The sequence below is a fragment of the Pan paniscus genome, chromosome 12, assembly GCF_029289425.2.
Source record: "Pan paniscus chromosome 12, NHGRI_mPanPan1-v2.0_pri, whole genome shotgun sequence".
Taxonomy (NCBI): Eukaryota; Metazoa; Chordata; class Mammalia; order Primates; family Hominidae; genus Pan; species Pan paniscus.
This window is the reverse complement of record NC_073261.2, coordinates 27,580,290-27,601,696: the sequence shown is the minus strand read 5'-3', so window position 1 is coordinate 27,601,696 and position 21,407 is coordinate 27,580,290. Positions and strand designations below refer to the sequence as shown.

At 45.0% G+C, this 21,407-nt stretch overlaps 1 long non-coding RNA gene across 1 annotated transcript in view; it reads right to left on the bottom strand.

Annotated features, from left to right (window-relative positions):
* Nucleotides 1-84: 84 nt before the first annotated feature.
* Nucleotides 85-21,407, bottom strand: part of LOC129397129 (uncharacterized) — a 29,926-nt gene continuing 8,603 nt past the window's right edge. The window contains exons 2-3 of the long non-coding RNA XR_008624306.2: nt 19,823-19,880; nt 85-15,193 (exon numbers count right to left, since the gene is read on the bottom strand). This is a non-coding gene — a long non-coding RNA (uncharacterized LOC129397129). The remainder of the gene's footprint in view (nt 15,194-19,822; nt 19,881-21,407) is intronic.

The following is a 21,407-nucleotide window of genomic DNA, read 5'->3' as shown; positions in this document are numbered from 1 at the left end:
AGGCTGGAGGAACATATTTGAGAGTCATCTTCTTTTTTAAAAAATAATTTCAGCTTTTATTTTAGATTCAGGGAGTATGTGTGAAGGTTTGCTAAAAGGGTTTATTGCATGATGCTGAGGTTTGGGGTACAAATGATCTCATCACTCAGGTGGTGAGCATAGTATCCAAGAGGTGGTTTTCAGCCCTTCCCCACCTCCCCTCTCTAGGAGTCCCTGGTGTCTACTGTTCCTGTCTGTATGTCCATGTGTACCCAATGCTTAGCTCCCTCTTACAACTGAGAAGAGAGCCATGTTCTTCTAAACATTATGTAGAGCTGTGGGGCTAGAGGAATCAATGAGGGGAGAGCCATGATTATCCCCTCCTTTAGAAGTCACTCATATGAGGAGGACCCAGCTTGGCAGGCAGAGAAGGACCATGGGGTGAGGCAGGAGAGCCTGAAGAGGCAGAGGTAGAAGCTGGAACCCAAGGGCAGAGAGAGTTTTGGGGAAGAGGGAGTGATCCTTGCTAATAACTGCTGCAGATACCACTCATGGAGGCAGTAGATATCCACATAGGTGACAGAGACAGACAGACTCAGCAGCAGACATGAGATGCATGGAGAGTTCTGGAGGACCATACACCCAAAGGGCTACAGATTGGGATTGGACAGCGAGGGGTAAAGGAAGCATGCTCTTTGCACTCCTGTATCGGGGGTCTGTGCATTACTTGGGGAATTAAAAAAGAACAATATGTTAAAGGGGGAATTATCTGCAGTGCAGAGAAGGTCTGTCCCTACTTGGGCTCATGCCTTTTACATCCTCCTACAGGAGGTGCTCAGGGTGACCCACCTCTCCTTCTCCTTCCACCCTGTAGAAATGGCTTCCTTCCATCCACAGGCACCTGCCTGTCCCTCCTCCCCGACCTGGGGCCCGCTCCATGTTCCAATCCTTTTAGCACATCCTTACTTCCCTGGCAGATGTGTTCTTCCTTCAAATCCATGAACACAGGCAGGAGAAAGCAATTCCAGAATTGGTTGCAGTTCTCTGTGCAGGTAGAAATAATATGCGATGCTGTGACATTTGCAACCAACTGCCGTGTTGATTTGGTTTTGTCGTGATTGATGTTTTATCAACGAGCTTTTCCCTGAGCTATTTCAGGCTCTGTTTTGTGTAGATGATTGAAGACATTCTGAAAATTTCTTTATTTCTGAACAATCCATTCAATCCATACTTTCCTAACCCTCTGAGGGAAAACAAATGCAACACTACACACACACACACACACACGTGCACAAACACACACTTTTTCAATCTCTACCAAGCTGAGAGTCTCCCGGTAAATGAGCCAATTTGTTTTCATTTAAATATGAAAATAGGATAAGGAGAAGTATACCTCATGAACATGCATGAGAGAGCACAGAGCCGTAAGCTGGGGAAAAATAAAGATAAATTTGTCACATCTCTCATGATGAAAGATGTGTGTGCAATTAAACAGCCAGCCAGGCGGCTGTGAGCACCTTGGTGTGTTATATTTTTATCTGCAGGGCCGTTACTCTCATGTTTCCTGTCACAGAATCTAAACATCACAGATCTGCAGAGGACAGGCGAGGATGCTGAGTGATGCCAAGCAGTTCTGAAAGTAGGTCAGTGGGTCACCATGCGGACCTGAACAGAAAGGACATGTACCTGACCCCTGAGAGGCCAAGGCTCCCACAGCCAGGGCAGTGGCTGGTGGAAACCCTGGATGAGGAAGCTGGAGCCAAGGCAGCTGCATCCCAGGGGGCAGGATTGCCCTGGTACACACCTGAGGAAAGCCAGGCTTTAAAGTGGGGCTGCAGGAAGAGTGAAAGATGGGGCTGGAAGGGTCCCTCTGGAGTTATGCAGCTGCAGACACCTTTGGCACGGAACAAGAGAAGAGTGTATGTGTGTTTGGGTGCCCACATTTGGAGGAAAGACATAGGGTCTATGCACATTGTGTGGAGCTTACTAAAGGACAAGCAGGTGAAACACTGCTTAATGCAGTCTTTCAGAGTACGGAGGGAGCTGGGAGGCTTATTCAGCTCAACCTCTTGCTCAGAGCAGGAATCCCTGCCCCGAATCCCCAACCAAGAGCCTGAATGCCCAGCTCCACCAAATTCAAGGTGTGAAGGGTGCCTCGGGGTGTGCAGGTGGGTCCCTTCCCATCTATCGTGCTGGTGCTTCGAGGCAGGCCGGGGCCTGCAGGTTCTGTCCACCCTCAGAGTGGATTCGGCTCAGCTGCTGGATGGAGCTGTACCCCTTTCCATTCCCACGTTTCCTGCACGAGTCTTCCCAGCCTGGCATCACGCCTGCACAGCCTTCCCACATCGAGGCTGTGGGAACCTGCTCGAGACCCCCTTAGGTGGTGCCAACATCTATTCCTCACCCCTCAGCGGCCACCTGTGGGCCCTGCTCCGGCCTTTAGAGGTGCACGCAGGCACCCACCAGCTCTGAGGCCGCCAGCCACATGCCAGGCCCTCAGTCTTCTCACTGCCTGGCTCCACCAGCCATCTCTCCTGTAGCATGGTCTCTGGCACTGTCCCTATCCCAGCCACTTCAGGTGCCTCCTTTTAATTCCTCAACTGTGCCATGTGCAGCAGGAGGATTTTTTACATTTTATTTTAAATGAACCAAGAACATTTTAAGGAAGAATGGGGTTTGGATTGAAACAAGGTAAGCAGTTTTGGTGATGTTTCCAGGACAGGTTGAGGAAGACTCACAGTGTCCCAGGAGTTAGAGAGTGGGGCACTTGGAGGAGTGTTGTCTCCTGGGCTCAGTCCCCAACAGAGAGGGGAGGGTGGCTGGCAACACTTGGCTCCGGTAGCTGTTCAGGGTGGGGAGGCCCTGCCTTACCTGAGTCTGAGCTGTCGCCCTAACTCTACTTTGATGCTGCCGGGATGACTTTTTGATCAGCAGAGGAGTCTCTAGACCTGGTGACTTTGGCTAAAGGGAAAAAGGGAGCTGCTGTCCACCAGAAGTCTCCTTGCAAACCTGTGGAAGATGATCCGGGCCTCCAACCCAGTGCCTTGGGAGAAGAGTACACTCCCTGGGATGGTGAATTTCCACCTGGGGCAGGAGGGGACCCAGGCCCACCTCCTGCATGCTCCTGACTCAGAGAGGAGAGCCCTAAGGGTCACAGCTGGCTTGGCTCTGAGCCCGCTCGACCCCACCCCCTGCACTGAAGCCTCTTCTGGGCATGCAGGGACACCCCCAACTTTGCCTGCAGGGCATGCGCTCTGGGCAGGTCTCTGGCCCACAGCAGTAGCCTCTGATTCCTTCCTTCCTTCTTTCCCTCTCTCCCTCCCTCCTTCCCTCCCTTCCTTCCTTCCCTCCTTCCTTCCTTCTTTCCTTCCTTCCTTCCTTCTTTCCTTCCTTCCTTCCTTTTTTTTCTTTTCTTTCTTTTGCTTTCTTTTTTGGAACAAGATCTCTCCCTGTCACCCAGGATGGAGTGCAGTGGTGCAATCCTGGCTCACTGTGGCCTCGAGCTCCTGGGCTCAAGTGATCCTCCCCAATCAGCCTCCAGAGTAGCTGACTCCTCCTGTCTTGACTTCTGTGTTTCTTTGGCAGATGTCTTGCAGATTTGCTGGGTAATTATCCTGATTCTTATTCTCAGCCCCTTTCTAGATTTCAGGTTGCAAAACATAAGTTGCAATTTCCTCATGACTGTTTTCCCTGCAGTTTCTGCCCATAGCCCTGGGGATGGGAGGGCTTCATGGAGGCCTCAGATTCCCCTCTCCACCACCAACCAGGCTTCCTGTAGAAATGACATTAGTCAACAAAGCAAACAAATGGCATGCCTTTCTACTCCATTGTTACTCCTTCTGAAAAGTAACTCGCTATTACTATACATGGACAAGATGTCCTAGAACTTCCAATAGACAATTCTAAGAATTTTCACCTCATATTTTAAGGTGTGATTTATTTTCTATCCCCATGTAGCTCTCTGCGCAAAGCACACTGAATAGCTGTTGGGCACTAGCACTAAACACACCAGGTTCTGCCAAGTTTCAGGGTCACAGAGAAGTTTTTATCTGAGAAGCAGCTTGGACCACAGGACAAATGAGTCTGTGGAAGGCACATTTCTGTGTCACAGCACCCCACAAAGCTGACTCAAAGCAAGCAGGAAAATGATACTTTGAGCTGCAAGATTCAATTGCTCTGCCTCTCAGACACCCCCTGGTGCAGGAAATGGGGATCCTTCCTTGAGATAAGAAACAGCAACCGAAGTAACATTGTTCTCACACCAACAATGGTGAGCAATAAGCAAGCTCCATGCAATTGTGCACGAAGCGGGGAGTGTGATAATGATGGCTCCTCAACATCTCCCTCTCCTGGGACCACATCTGTCATGGGGTCTAGGGCAGAAAAACATCCTAGAGAAGAGCTCCTTCTGCAGCTTTGCAAACAGCCAAGTGCAATGCTGAACCAGCGACGAGATGAACACAGGGAGGTGAATGGAGGGAGGTGAACAGAGGCCCTCAGCGTGCTCAGCCTGTACTGCATGTGTCCCTGGCCAGTGCAGAAGCTGGTCACGCTGTGAATGAAACCTGCCCCGGGCATGGGTAAAAGGCACTGCAAAGACTAGCAGGCATCTGTTCGTGGCTCGCTGTCTGCAGCCTCCTGAGGGAGGCCCGGATTTTCTCTTCTGCACTGCCCAACGATCCCTCTGCATGCGTGTCTATCACCCCCGTTGGACTGAGAGCAGCTCAAGAAGAGGCTCCATGCCTTATTCATCTTTTTTATCCTACCTGCTCAAATGATAGTAGCCAGTATTTATGAAGCACTTACTATATGCCAGGCTGTGTGCTAAGTAGGTCACATGCATTGCCTTTTATTCCCTACACCAGACTTGAGTGGTTGATACTATTTTCCTAATGTTAAAGATGAGGAATTAGCCCAAGTTTAGCTGCTGGTGAGTAGAGAAGCCAGGACTTGAATTACACAGGCTGACTTGGCCAGGAGGCTCTTTTCTTCCTTTTTTTTTTTTTTTTTTTTTTTTTTTTTTGAGACAGAGTCTGGCTCTGTCACCCAGGCTGGAGGAGGGCAGTGGTGTGATCTCAGCTCACTGCAATCTCCGCCTCCCGGGTTCAAGTGATTCTCCTGCCTCAGCCTCCCAAGTAGCTGGGATTACAGGTGACCACAACCATGCCTGGCTAATTTTTGTATTTTTAGTAGAGACAGAGTTTCACCATGTTGGCTGGGCTGGTCTTGAATTTCTGACCTCAAGTGATCCGCCTGCCTCGGCCTCCCAAACTGCTGGGATTACAGGCGTGAGCCTCCCCACCTGGCCCACCAGCAGGCTTGTAACCATTGTAGCCCACAGTTCTTTCTATGAACCTTCTGTACAGAGTTGAGTGGCACCCCTGGGTGGTGGGTGCCAGCTAGGAAGTCAACTCTCCCAAGGTCTTAAGATGCCATATCAGTACCCACTAACAGCTCATTCCAAAGCCAGTCTTCTGCTATAGAATTGGCACAAAGACCTTCCCTGTGCCATTGTCAGCTGCCTGAGAACAGGCACCATGATTCATCTTTGTTTCTCCTAGAAACCCCTGTTTAGTGCCTTGTAGATAGAAAATGCTCAACATTAGGTTAACTGAATTGAATGCATTCACTTTTCATCTAGAGTTATAGAGTAGCACAATATAGGGCCCTTTAAGACTAAACAACATTGATCATTTATCACATTGTAGCCACAATGAGCTTAATGATAAGCTGAATGATGAACACGAGAAAGAAGCACACGCCCTGCAGAAGTTGGATTGCGAGCCTGTGTCACACCCAGTGATTTTTCGAGGACACATGGGAAGTGGCTCTCTGGTGGTTGCCATGAGAACCATCACCCGGGACTCCTGTTTTAAGAATGCAGTGTTTGCAGTTGTGTGTGTGATGTGTATGTGTGTGACAACGGCCGTGCATGTGTGGGCAGCATATGCCAACGGTCTTCTCAGGGAAGATTGTCCTTGGGAAAGCTCAGTAGCAGACAACCAAACCCTCCCAGGTATCCATTGATGAAGACCCTGATCATCATTCATGCCTACTCCATCAGGTGACATCATCAATCCCAGATGGGAATTCTCAGGCTTCATTGAGAATCTCTGATGTGAGGAGCTCCGTGCTAGGTGTTGTGTGAGAAACCAGAAGCCAAAGCAGATGTCTTGGACCTTGAGAGAATATGAGTCCTCTTGAGAACTCCGATCCCCTATACACTTTGCCCAGCTTCCCCAGTGGTAACATTTTGCTTTTTTGGTTTTGTTTTTTGAGATGGAGTCTCGCTCTGTCACCCAGGCTGTTGTGCAGTGGCATGATCTCGGTTCAGTGCAACCTTCGACTCCCAGGTTCAAGCAATTCTCTTGCCTCAGCCTCCTGAGTAGCTGGAATTACAGGCATGTGGCACCAAGTCCGGCTAATTTTTGTATTTTTAGTAGAGACGGGGAGACGGGGTTTCACCGTGTTAGCCAGGCTGGTCTTGAATGCCTGACATCAAGTGATCTGCCTATCTCGGCCTTCCAAAGTGCTGGGGTTACATGCGTGAGCCACCGTGCCCTGCCCCCAGTGGTAACATTTTGTAAAACTGTGTATAACATCATAACCATGTCATCAACATTGATACAATTCACTGATTTATTCAAATATCCCAAGTTTCCCTTGTACTGGTGCATGTGTGTTTGTGTGTATATTAGGTTCTACATAATTTTATCACCTAAGTGGGTTCATGTCTCCACCATAGTCAAGATACTAAATCCCTTTAACATCCTCAGAACCCCTCATGTAACTCTTAACTCTCCTTAACCCCTATCCTTAACCTCTGGCAGCCACTAATTTGTCCATCATTTTAAATATTTTTTCATTTCAAAAATGTTACAGAGAAAAAATCACACAGTATAGAAGCTTTTGAGATTGGCTTTTTTTTTCCACTCAGCACAAATTGCTGGAGATTCACTAAGTTGTGTGTATTAAGAGTTTGTTCTTATTATGAGTAGTGTTCCATCGCATGCATGCACAACAGTTTGTTTAACCATACACCTATTGAAGGACATCTGTGCAAATTCCTGGACTAGAACAAATAAAGCTGCCATGGACATTCATGTATAATATGTACAGGTTTTTGTGTGGATGTTAAGTTTTCATTTCCCTGGGATAAAAAAGAGAGTTCAGTTGCTGAGTCATACAGTAGTTGCATGTTGCATGTTGACTTTAGTTTTTTTAGAGACAGTGTCTTGCTCTGTCACCTAGGCTGGAGTACGGTGGTCCAAACACAGCGCACTGCAGCATTGAACTCATGGATTCAAGTGATCCTCCTGCCTCGTCCTCCTGAGTAGCTAGGACTTCAGACATACACCACCATGCCCATCTAATTTTTAATTTTTGTTTTTTTTTCAGAGACGGGGTCTTGTTATGTTGCCCAGGCTGGTCTTTAACTCCTGGCCTCAAGTGATCCTCCTACGTCAGCTTCCCAAAGTGTTGAGATTATAGGCATGAATCACCAAGCCTGGCCTGCAGGTTTAGTTTTATAAGAGACTTCCAAATTGTTTTCCAGAGTGCCATTTTACATTCTTACCAACAGTGTATGAGCGATCCAGATTATCCTAATCCTTGCCAGCTTTTTGTATTGTTGCTGTTTTTTATTTTAGTCATTGTGATAAGTGTGTAGTGATATCTCATTGTGTTTTTTTCTTTTTTTGGAGGGGGGCGCGGGTGGGGCAGTCTCACCCTGTTGCCCAGGCTGGAGTGCAGTGACACAATCTTGGCTCACTGCAACCTCCGACTCCTGGGTTCAAGTGATTCTCATGCCTCAGCCACCCGGGTAGCTGGGATTACAGGCACATGCCACCATGCTGAGCTAATTTTTGTATTTTAGTAGAGACGAGATTTCACCATGTTGGCCAGGCTGGTCTTGAACTCCTGACCTCAAGTGATCCGCCCACCTTGGCCTTCCAAAGTGCTGGGATTACAGACATGAGCCACTGCTCCCGGCTTCATTGTGATTTTAATTTGAAATTCTTTAACGGCTAACAGTGTTGAATATCTTTCCACGTGCTTATTTGCCATCTGTATATCTTCTTGGTGAAATGTCTGTGTATGTCTTTTGCCCATTTTTAAATGGGATTGTTTGGTATTTACTGTTGAGTTTTGAGCATTCTTTATATATTCTAGATACTAGTCCTTTGTTGAATATGTGGTTTGCAAATATTTTCTCCCAGTCTATAGCTTGTCTTTTCATCCTCTCAACATGAGCTTTCACAGAGCAAAAGTTTTTAGCTTTGGTGAGGTCCAATTCGTCAATTTTTTCCTTTTATAGATCATGCTTTTGGTGTCAAGTCTAAGAACTTTTTGCATAGTCCTACTTTTTAAAGACTTTCGCCCATATGTTTTTCTAACAGTTTTATAGTTTTACATTTTACATTTAAGTCTATGATCCAAATTGAGTTAATTTTGTATAAAGTGTGAAGTTTAGGTCGTAATTCACTTGTTTGGCCTACAAGAGTCCCATTGCTCCAGCATTATCTATTGAAAAGGCAATCCATCCTTTATTGAATTGCCTTTGTACCTTGTTAAAAATCAGATGGGCATGTATTTGTGTGGGTTTGTTTTTGAGTTTATTATTCCATTGATCTATGGTCCATCCCTCTGTAATACAATGCTATCTTGATTACTATAGTTACATAGAGGTCTTAATAATGGGCAGAATGAGTCCTCTCACTTTAGTTTTATTTGTCAGAATCATTTTAACTATTCTAGAGCCTGTACTTTACCATACATACTTTAGACTAAGTTTGTCAATATCTACAGAAAACTTTCCTGGGATTTAGATAGCAATTGCTTTAAACCTATAGATCAATTTAGGGAAAATTGACATATTTATTATGTTGAGTTTTCCAATCTGTGAACACAGTAAGTATGCCTCTCCATTTATTTAGGCTTTTTAAAATTTCTTTCATCAACATTTTATAATTTCCAATATAAACATCTTGTACATGTTTTGTTAAGAGGACACCTAACTATTCATCTTCTTAGGAGTGGCTGTAAATAGTATTGTATTTTTTATTGCAGTTCTCACATTTTTATAGTTAGTATATAGAAATGGAATTCATTTTTGTTAATCTTGTATCTTGTGACATTGCTGAACTCACTTATTAGTTCTAAACATTTTTTCATAGATTCCTGGGGATTTTCTATAGAGACAATCATATCACCTATGAATATAGTTTTAGTGCTCTGTTTTCTATGTGTATGTATTTTATGTCTTGTCTTTACTGAGACTTCATTGGTTATAACTTCCAGTACTATGTTGAATAAGGGTGGTAAGAATGGGCATTGTCTTGTTCTTGATCTTAGGAGGAAAGCATTCAGTCTTTCCCCATTAAGTAGGATTTTGTGGATTTTTTTTTTTTGTAGATACCCTTTATCAGTTGAGGAAATTCCCTTCCATTCCTAACTTGCTGAAATTTTTATTATGAATAAAATTAGATTTTTGTCAATTGCTTTGTGTCAATTGATATGATATGATATTTCTACTTCAGCTTATTGATGTGATGCCTAACTTTCAATTATTTTTTGAATGTCAAAATAGCCTTGCATATCTGATAGAAATCACGCTTGTTTATGGTATATAATTCTTTTTATACATTATTGGATGAAGTTTGTGGATATCTTGTTGAGAATTCAACATCTAACTTCCTGTGACTTGTCGGTTTGTAATCTTCTTTATACTGTCTTTTCCTGGTGTTTGTATTAGGGTAATACTGACCACGTAAAATGAGTTTTTAAACGTTCTCTCCTGTTTTACTTACTGGAGGAGATCGTGTAAAATTGCTGTCAATTCTTCTTTAAATGTTTGGTAGAATTCTCCAGTGAAACCATGTGAGCCTAGAGATTTCTATCTTAAGAGCTTTTCATTTACTAATTTAATTTTCTTCATGGTTATAGGGTTATTCTGACTGTCAATTTCATCTTGGTTGACTTGGTAGTTTGTCGTTTCAAGGAATTAGTCCACTTCTTTTAAGTTGTCAAATATGTGAGTTTAATGTTAGTCATAGTGGTCCCTTGTTTGAAATGATTGCAGAATCTATAGTGATATATCCCATTTCATTCCCAACATTGGTGATTTGTGTCTCCTCTCATTATATTTTTGTCAGTCTTGTTAGAGGTTTATCAATTTTATTGATTGATTCTAAAGAACCAGTTTCTGTTATCAATTTTCTCTATTATTTTCTTTTCCTATTCTCAATTTCATTGATTTCCACTCATATTTATTTTCTTTCTTTTGCTTGTATTGGTTTTATTTTGCTCTTTTCTTTCTAGTTTCTTGAAGTAGGAACTTAGATTATTAATTTCAGATATTCTTCTTGTGTAATATAACATTATTGCCAAAAATTTCCTCACAGTACTGCTTTAACTGCATTCCACAAATTTTCATAGGTTGTATTTTCATTTCATTCAGTTCTGTGTATCTTTAAAATTTTCCTTGTAGGCTTTCTTTCAACCCACAGATTATTTACAAGTATGTTGTTCAATTACTCCTTGCTTGTTATTTTCCTGTTGTTTTTCTATTATTGATTTCTTGTTTGATTCCATTATGACTGGGTATCACACTACATGATTTCAATTCTTTAAAATTATTTGAGGGGCTGGGCACAGTGGCTCACGTCTGGAACTCCAATGATAGGAATCTTGGATCTTCTCTTATTGTCTCAAAGGTCTCTGAGTCTCTGGTCTTTTTTTCAGTCAATTTTCTCATTGTTTTTCAGATTGAGTGAATTCCATTTTTTTGTCTTCAAGTTCACGTATATCCTCTCTCATCTTCAGTCTACTATTGAGTTCATACAGTAAGTTTAAAAATCTCTGTTATTGTATTTTTCCAGGTCTCCATTTTCATCCGGTACTTTTTTATAACTTCTATCTTTTCTCAGATTTTTAATTTTCATTTTAAGAGAATTTATAACTTGAAGCATTTTATGATGCTACTTTAAAATCCTTGTCAGATAATCTCAACATCTGATTCATCTTGGTGTTGGTGTCAGCTGCCTGTCTTTGCTCCTTTGAGTTGAGATTTTTTATTTTGGTTCTTGGCATAAATGGTGAGTTTTTAATTATATCTTGGATATCTTGTCTGTTATGTCAGGAGAGTCTGGGTCCTATATAAATATTTCATATTAGCAGTCAGTTACCCTATTTAGGTTTAGCACATGCATCTTGCCTTACCTTATGGACTCTGGTTCTAATGTTAGTTTGATTTTCAGAGCCTTTGGTCTGCTAGGTTTCTCTGGTGCTTCTGGATATCCCATTGGTCCCTGATGATGCTGCCTGAGTGGGTAGAAGGGCTTTCCCTTGTCATGGAAATTCAGTTTCTTTCAGTGGGTGGTGTCCCCTGACCTGCACTCCCCCTATTCCTTTCCTTGGTATTTCTGGGTAGGGAACGCAATTCTCTTAAAGAGCAAGAAAGTGGTGAGAAGAGAAGATGATCTAGGAGCAAGCCTTAGGAACCTCAACATTTAAACATTGTAGTGGAGGAGCTGCTGGCAATAGAAAAGGAGGGACAGGATAACAGAAGTGCTGGGAGTGAGTATTTCAGAAGCAAGAGAAGAGAGTATTTCAAGAAGGAGAGCATGGACAGCCATGCCAAAGGCTGTTGAAAAGTCACGTAGGATGAACACTGAAAAGTTTCCGCTGGATCGGGCTACATAGCGGTCATCCGCTAGAGCAATTTTGACGGAGAAGTAAGGGTAGAGGCCAGAGTGAAACAGTTTGAAAGTTTAGATGCCCCCTCTAGTTAAGGCTACCTCAGTTTCTTCCAGCATGGAAAGTGAGAGGGGAATGATGCCTAGAAATCAAAGGCATCTCTGCATGAACTAAGGAGGATCTAATGCAACTATAGGAGAGGAGCAGGAGGAAGCTGCTACCGTTTGCACTAAAATCAACAGACGTGAGCTTCTCTGGACCCCAGAGTCACCGGCACCATCCTCCCAGGCTCTGCCCCATTCTACTGTCCAATTCTCAGGGTCCACCACTGCTCACTGCTGCCCACACAGATCCAGCATCCCTGCAGCCCTCCCCTCTCTGCCAAGGGGTTACCATGCCATCACGGATTATTTCATTCTCTGGCTCTTCCCCAGCACTGTCAAGGTTCCCATTTCACCAACCAATGAATGCAAATGTTTAAAGAATATAACAGCTACTTTTAGAAGGGAATCATCTCTAGAATGATTTTAAAAGTCACTGCCTGTTATAGGAACATTCGTTGAGAGAAAAAGAAATCACCAATTTAGTCTCCCTGGACTGGACAGCAATTCTGAGACGCTGGCTATCTAAATCATTTCCCCCAAAACGCACTAAGAAAACACAAAGAAGGAAAAGTAATGATTGTTTTTACATGTTTAGTTGGTGAGTTTTATCACAGCACATTAATTTTAGCTAGGTTAACACAGATAGAGTAGAATTCTATCTACGCAATTGGAATTCTATCTACGCAATAGCTTTATAGCCATTGCAGCTACCTTGCAGGCAGTGTGCAAATACCCTTCTCAAGGACCTTTGAAAAGTGAGGTGAAACGGAAGGTGTTGAGATTATTTGCAAATGTGGGTTCTATTCTCAAACTGGCACCAATAAGATGGGTTACTATAAATATTTGACATAATTATCTGGATCTTGTTTATCGTTTGAAAAAGTGCCTTAAATCATCCCTAAGGTGTGTTTTAGCTCTAATATTATAAGAGTTTCCAAACACTTTTACTATTTAAAATGATTAAAGATTCATGGGTTGTAACCACTTGCTGTTACCTTTTTTTGTTGTTTTTTAATTTGAGAGAGCGTCTCACTCTTTTGCCCAGGCTGGAGTGCTGTAGTACAATCTTGGCTCACTGCAACCTCCACCTCCCAGGTTCAAACGATTCTCCTGCCTCAGCCTTCCGAGTAGCTGGGATTACAGGCTTGTGCCTGCCACCATGATCGGCTAATTATTTTTTTTCTTTTGTTGTTGTTGTTGTTTGTATTTTTAGTAGAGACAGAGTTTTGCCACGTTGGCCAGGTTGGTCTCGAACTCCTGACCTCAGGTGATCTGCATGCCCCGGCCTCCTAAAGTGCTGGGATTACAGGTGTGAGCCACCATGCCCAGCTTAGCTGTTAACCTTTTCTAAAGCTTACTTTTTGATCAGAGCCCCACCCATAATTGTTAAATGCTTTCCATTGGGAATTGTGTTGTGTGGAAGTTTCCAGAAAAGCAGGGACACTGCTTTCTCAGTCAACTGGCACAGAAATGGCCTACTACAGTTATGCTCCAGTAGGAGCACCTGGCTGTCAGATGAAGGAGGTGCAAGACAATGCAGGCTACTTTCCAGGGAAGCCTAACCCAGGCGAGGAACAACTAGCACAGCTGAATGCTAGTCTGGCTTCCTCTCTCACCCCCTGCCTCTCTTTTCCTTCCTTTCTTTGTGAAAGGGAGCAAAACAACACTGTGTGAGATAATGCCTGTAAACCTGTAAACCCTGGGCAATATCGTGATAGCCCAGATGGAGAAGCCCAGCGTAGTGACCCCCTGGGGGCAAGAGCAGCCAGCACAGCAGCCCCAGCCCATGGAGCATATTCCCACGGGGCAGCCTGGGAACCAGGACCCGCCTCATGCCCAGACTCCCGTGGGTGGGCCCACTCCTCACTGCCTTCCCCCTTCTGTCAACTGCCAGCTAGAGGCCTTTTCCCCCGCGGAGCCTAGGATGCATCCAGCCCACTTCAAGCCGGTTGCTTTGACACTGCACATTTTATTCCCCTTAAATATATTCATGGCAGCAACAAAGCTTTCAGCACAGAGCAGATGCAGGTCAGAGCAGAGTGAGCTGGAACGTGTTTTTTTCTAGAGCCCGGACTTTCTGAGGCTCTCCTGGACATCATCTGCCCCGCAGCCTTGCTCCAAACCTGGGTGGCACATAGGGCCCAGGGGCCCGGTGGTTAGACACACAGTTTTCTCTCTCATTCTTTCTGTTTCTTTACAGAGATTTCTCAGGATTCTCTTCTTCCTGTTCCACTGAGGATCCTCAAGGTGGCCTATATTGTATAGAACCTGGATTGAGAGGCTGCTCACCCCACTGGGCACAATTATCATTTCAAAATGGAATTCCAAGGTCACGTGGTTAGCGTATGAAAGGCTCAGACACGGGCATTCATTGGTAAGTCAGCTGTGGCAGCAGCCGTCCCTGCACAAAACATTTCCCCCTTGAAAAATCTCACGCAAGTTCAAAATAGCTTTACACAATACTTATGCTTCTCCCAGAGATGTTTTTTTTCTTTTTTTTTTAATCCTTGACCTACTTTTTCTCTATGTGCAATATACCTAATGAGTAATAACGACTTCAGAGAGGGTAGCACCAGGGGAAACAAAACTGAATGAATGCCTTGAGAGAATGACTCGGGAGCCCTCAGACTCAACGGACTTTCTTCTCAGGGCAGAAACGAGGGCGTTCGTCTGAACTGTAGGTTTGCTGAAGATTCCTATGGCTGGACAATGCCCCGGCGAAATAGTCAGGATATCACAGAGGTGGCTAGCAGTGGAGCCAGACAGAGGGACTGACACACACGTGCACACACTTGCACACACTCACACTCTCACGCACACACGTGTTCACAAACCCAGCCTATCCCCACCCAAGCTAGACGGTGCTGTAAAGAGAATGCTTTGGGGTCTGGAACGTTCGCTGCCATCTAAAAATGCTCTTCTAAAACAGACTCTGTCAATGACGGGATCCGCACAGAAAGGGAACACGCTTCTCCGCCTCTGGAGTCATAAACCCAAACCCCAGAAGGCTCGGGGGAGGAGAGAAGTGGCCACAGACTTCACTCACACATCGCTCTCCAGTCTGTGCACAGCAAAAACAGCTGCTGCCTCAGCCCCTGAGTGTACGTCAGTCCCTTTGAATGGGAAATCAGAAAAGGTGTCCTTCTAAGCCAGAGATGGGATTCTTGAGAATTACATGAATAAGCGTCTCTTCTCTCGAAACCATCGGCCACTTTTCTTCAGCAAGATTTTTCCCCTAAGCAGGCCTCTGTGATGGAGGAAACACGCAGAGCTGCACTTGCTGAGTCTCTGTCAGGAGCAGGCACTGGGCTGGGGTGATTTCGAACCTCGCAGACGAGTTCAAATCCCACCTCCAGCAGTTGTGGGCTATGAAGTCTTGGGCAAGTCACCTTCTTGAGCCTTAATTTCCATGCCTGTTAAAAGATGATCATAACATCTGACTTCAGTATGGTGAGGGTTAATGATAACTGATATGAAGCCACTTCACACAGAGAATGCTCTCAATAAACGGTAGCTATGGTGATAAGCAAGGCATGGTCCCTGCATTGAGGAAGATGCAATTCGGTGGCCTTGAGGTCAACTCCAAGCCTGCTGGGATTGAGCTGGACCCTGAGGTTTCCTCAGCCCATGCCTAGGACCAGGAAGCAAAGCTGTGTGTAGCAGGTGTGGTGGAATGATTGCATTTCAGCTCCAATTTCTCATACCCAATATTTCAGCAGGCAGCTTGCTTGACTTTACCCTGCCCCCCTGGCTTTTGTTTGTCTGGAACCCTAAGCTTCTCAAAGGAGAGAGAGAGAGAGAAAGCGCACCTAGTTCTGGAAAAGAATAGGTTAGAGGCTCTCATGAGGATAGACCCTCAGAGGAGAAACACTGTGTGTCCTTCGGGGGCTTGACCCCAGCCCTTGTGGCTGCCAGCATCATCTGAGGGCCCTGGTCCCCTGTGGCCTGGAAGCAGCAGAATCCCCCCTGTAAAGGACCCCGTGCATGGGGAAAGGACCCCGTGCATGGGGATGAGCTCCTCAGTGGCAACTTCAGGACCTGAAGGCCTGTGGCTTCACCCCTATTTCCTGCCACTTCAAAAGCTGCCTGGTTCTTGTGCCACCCTGGGGGATGGAGGTTGGGGGGTTTGAATAGGGATGGAAAGTAAATATTAGGCCTCTAAGTCAGATTCAACTTGCTTATTCCCACACCTGTGCTCACCTCTGGGAGAAACCAGGTTCTCTTCCTGACTGAGGGAGCTAAGTCCCCCGAGGGCTCCTGCCTCCTCCAGAGGGCTGTGAGGCATATGCCGACCTGGGCTCCCCAAGCTGGGCCAAGGAAAATGACCTCTTTCCATGCTTCAACGTCCTGGAAGCTCAGGGAAGTCGGGGCCTGTCTCCTGGCTCAGCAAACACAGCAGGTCTCATTCAAACAGAGCGAGACTACCCCTGCCGGCTGCCTGCCCACGGTGCTCCTGTGGTCGGTCCAAGGCTGCACTGACTCTAGCTTTGTCCTCTCCCCACCGCTGTGCCCATCCCTGACCCTCCTGGGCCAGCTTCCAGTCCCCAGAGCACACCCCCTGCTGACCCCTGCTTCGGTGTTGGTACCACTGCAGAGCCAGCAGGCAGGAGGAGCCAACCGGTAGGGGAAATAGCAGGGCAAAGGAGGGAAGAGGAGCTGGAACATTTGCCCTGGGGCCAGAGGTCTCCACGCAGACAAGTGCAGCTGGACTAGTTTGCTAGGGCTGCCATGACAGGGTGCCAGGCTGGGCAGCTTAAACAACATTTATTTCTCCCACAATTCTGGAGGCTGGAAGTTCAACAGCAAGGTGTCAGCAGGACTGGTTTCTTCTGAGGTCCCTCTCCTTGGCTCGTAGATGGCCATCTTCATGTTCTAATAGGGAGACCAGCCATACTATATTAGGGCCCACCCTTGTGACCCCATTTTACCTTAACCACCTCTTTCAGGACCCAATCTCCAAATACCGTCACCATCTGTGGGTACTGGGGGTTAGGACTTCACCATGTGAATTTGCTGGGGGACAACATTCAGCCCATAACAGGATCACTGACTGAAACCCTAAGGGGCTGCATGATTTTATTTTCCTCATAGAGAAAAAATCCAGGCCTTCTAGAAAGCTTGACCTTGTTTCTTTCCTTCTTGTTTTGTTCTGTTGTGTAATTAGGGAAAATACTAGAAAAAAGGAAGGAGTCATATATATATACATATATATATATGTATATATACACACACACACATACACGCATGTGTTATCATTTTCATTCAATAAAAATATTTTTTATTTATTTATTTTATTTATTTATTTTTTGAGAGAGGTTCTGGCTCTGTCACCCAGGCTGGAGTGCAGTGGTGTGATCATGGCTCACTGCATTCTCAGTCTCCTGAGCAGCTGGAACCACAGGCATGTACCACCACACCCAGCTCTTTTTTTTTTTTTTTTTTTTTTGCGGGTGGTGGGAGGAGAGAGAAGCTCTCACTGTTGCCTAGGCTCCTGTGCTCAAGTGGTACTCCTGCCACGGCTTCCCAAAGTGCTGGGATTACAGGCATGAACCACCGTGCCTGGTCTCAATGTGTTTTTAGTTGACTTAGAAGAGACCAAATAGCCCCAACCAGGCTGTTTTCCAACTACAAATGAGGATAGGTTCCTGCTAACTGACTCTCCTAGAGTTATCTTTTTTTTTTTTTTTTGGCCCACAGATCAGTGTCTTAACCCCACCCCCTCTGAGATCACCATTCCTTTCATAGGTCTAGCATTAGGCCACCCACCACCCCTGCTCCCTTCCTCTCCTCTGTCCCTTCAGGAGGAGAGACCCCATCCCTCCCTGGGAGTTGGCCCATGTAAGGATAGCTGATCGCACCCCGAAGTGGGGTTAGACCATCACTTTGCTACCTCTTATCTCAGCATCAGATCAGCGCTTTCATCAGAATAGGGCCCTACTGTGTGCTCCATTTCCAAAACCCTCTCAGATACGTTTGATCTTTGCACGTTTGATCTTTGTGTCTGCGGGAGGAGGAAGGAAGTGAACTTTTACTGAGCTTGCTCCACATTTTAGGCTTATTGTTAGTGGTTTTTGCATCTGTGGTTTCTTTAATCATCATGTCAACCTATGGCATGATTGTGTATCAGAAAAAAAAAAAGTTATTATTCTGTGTAACCCTCAACACAACCCCACCCCACTGATGTGCTGCAGAGGGTAGGGCGCAGTACCAGAGACGTCTGAATATTAATCTATAGAACACATTGATCTACAAGTCACGTTGATCTACAGAACAAAGGGCATGGAGAGCTCAGGAAGAAGAAAATATTTGAGAGTGTGGTGGGGGATGGTGGGGAGTGGAGAGAGAGCCGGTATCCTGTGGAATACAACTTTGAGGAGAGTTTTAGAAAGCCTTGCTGGGGATGGCTGGTGCATTCCCCTCCTTGCTTTGTTATAAAAGAGGATTTCTGACTTGCCTATTTGTGTTTCCTTGGGGGGTATCAGAGTTCAGGCATTGGGCTTGTTACATTCAGGTATAGTTGCTATGAGCACCATTTTATAAATGAGGAAACTGAGGCTCAGAGAGATGAAGTCATTTTTGGTCAGTGAAAGACCCACAGATTAACTTCCAGTTTGTCTAACTGCAGTCACCTGACTGGTTCTTCCTGTCCACAGCACAGACAAAATCAGCTCACTGAGGCCGCGGCATTGCAATAGAGAAAGAGTTTAAATGACGTGAGGCTGACCCACGTGGGAGAACTGGAGTTATTACTCAAATTAGTCTCTCCAAAAGCTTGGATATTAGGGTGTTTTGGATAATTTGGTGGGCAGGGGGCTAGGGAATGGCTGCTGCTGATTGGTTGGGGATGAAATCACAAGGGTGTGGAAAATGGTCCTCGCGCACTGAGTCTGCCTCTACATGGGAGCCACAAGACCTGTTGAGCCATGAGCCATGAGTCATGAGTCCTGGTGGGGTCAGTCTGAAAGATATCTCAAAAACCAATCTTCAGTTCTACAATAGCGATGTTATTTATAGGAGCAATTGGAAAAGTCACAAATCTTGTGACCTCTGGCCACATGACCCCTGAGCAGTAAGGGATTCTAGAAACTATGCCTGTCTTGTCAGAATTCAGGCCCCTCTCATAATCTTAACCTTGTGACCTTTCAGTAGTTTTACAAAGGTGGTTTAGTTTGGGGAAGGGCTATTATCACCTTTGCTTTAAATGTAAACTATAAACTGAATTCCTCCGAAAGTTAGCTTGTCCTATGCCCAGGAATGACCAAGGACAGCTTGGAGATCAGAAGCAAGATGAAGTCAACTATATCAGATTTCCTACTGTCATAATTTTTGCAAAGGCCACAAAGGCCGTTTTGCAATGTAGTACATGGTCGACACTTCATTAATATTTATTTGAGCCCATTTACTTTTTCACATTTTGGCCAGTTAGGAAACAGAGGCATTACTGAGTATTTGGCATTCCCCAGGCCAACCAGCCTTCTGAAGTCCTTAGAGGTGAGAGGGCCACCTCCTGCTCTTGGCACTAACTGTGCTGTGCTTTGCACACAGAGTTTCATCAATTCCTGGCATCTCCCTCCAACTCCCTCTTCTTAACTTGGACTGGACTTTCTTAAGTCTCAGGAAGGATGTCATCCATTGATTTTACACTGTAGAATGCACACACAGTTACTCTGTGATTTTTCACATTTTCAAGTATTTCCCACTTGCTTTTTATCAACAATGATGTAATAAGACACACTTCTGTAAGTTCTGTTTCCAGGGAGAAGAATGGAAGCTTTGATTTCCTCTCTCAGCTTGACCAGAAAAAAACAGGTCCTAAAAGCCGGCATTCTTTAACTCCAGTGCTAATAATTCCTACTCCTTATTGTGTTTTTAAACCAAAGGGTCAGGTGAAAAAGTAAAGCAAAAATTGCCCCAGAAATCCAAAGAGGGTGGATCTCACATTCAGAGGCCTGCGGGGAACAAAGCCCTGCAGGGATAGACGGTGAGGCCTCCCGCACTGAAGGATGCCAGCTGGAGTCAATGCGGCTGAGTGCTGCACTTACCTCCCAGGGAACAGTGCTCTCCTGACCTTGAGCTCCTCCTTCCTCCCACAGGGGATGCCTGAGGGAAGAGGGAGAAAGAAAACTGCTCAAGCAGGGCTCAGATTCTGTCACCTTCTAGCAGAGCTGACTTAGGAAACAGCGAATTGTGAGCTATAATTTCAGGGATGCTTGGAAGACGCCCTCCCTCAAGCTAAATTATTTCTAGAATTTCCACCATCAACGTTTATTTCTTGGGTAGATGGATTATCTCCCATCAACGTGCAAATGTACCTTGAAAGGTATCACTTGTGCACAGGGAGAACTAATGGGTAGATGGCAGATTCTGGAACTAGACCTGTGTTCTTATCCTGGCTCTTCCATCTCCTACCTGTGTGACCTTGTACGAGTACCTGACCTCTCTGAGCATGGGTGTGCTCATGTGATCCTGCCTCACAGAGGTAATGGACTTAAAACCACTGAGGCATAATGCATGCTGGATAAATACTGGCTGCATCCCATCCAATTTAATATGTTGTGTTATCATTTTCATTCAATTCCATGTAGTTTTAAATTTCCTTTGAGAACATTGTAATTCAGAGCCTAAACTCTGAGAGTTAGACTGTCAGGATTTAAATGCCACCACCTCTGCCACTTGCTAGCTGCAAGACCTTGGGCAAGTGAATTAATGGTTCTGTGCCTCAGTTTTCTTATATGTAAAATGGAATCAAAATTATACCTCCCTCATAAGATCGTGGAGACCAATGACTTGATATAGATAAAGCACTCGGAACAGTGTGTGGCACTTACTACATGAGTATATATTATCTTTAAGCCATCAGTCATTGCCTCTTTCATGCGAATTACCTCATGAGCACATTTCCATTTTGATAGTTAAGCTAAGTGTTTTAAAGAAAACTACATTTTTTTTTTTTTAGCGTAAATGTTAAGTGGATAAATATTCCCTTGTCTCTTTTGGATTCTTTCCCCTTAGATGTCTTTGGTACATACATTCTCCTTCTCTTCCAATCCCCCAACCCCAAACCCAAAAAACTCCACTGTTGTTTACCTGTTAAAACGACTTACCCTATTAAGTTATAGAACCCAGCAGACATTCCCAAGACAAGATCAAGGTAGCTGGAAGACTACCTCAGAGACAAGCCAGCTACATGATATGTCCTGTACATCTTTAACTTAGCAGTGCCTAGAGGGTCAGAGCAGCAAATACTGCCCTCACTGGCCAGATGATGCTGAAGTGTCTAGGGGACTTGGGATCACTTCCATGTGTTCTTACCACTGTCCCTAAAGACGTGTCTGACTTGTGAAAAATGAAAAAAGCGGCCTGGCTACAAGCTTAGGGGGTCAGATTTGACCTAGTGTTATTTTTTTTCAAACAGTGCCCCTTGGCTCTCTGGGGTTCATGGGATGAACTCTAAGGATTCTTGAAAATAAAGCCTAATTACTGAAAATAAAGTTCTATGACAGAACTCAGTGTCTCATTTCATTTTACCACACCCTCCCCCAGCAACCAATCTATAAAATAGAGAAAATTTGTTATTGGCAGAGTCATACCCCCTCTTTTTCATCCCCCTGATGTGGGCAGGACAAG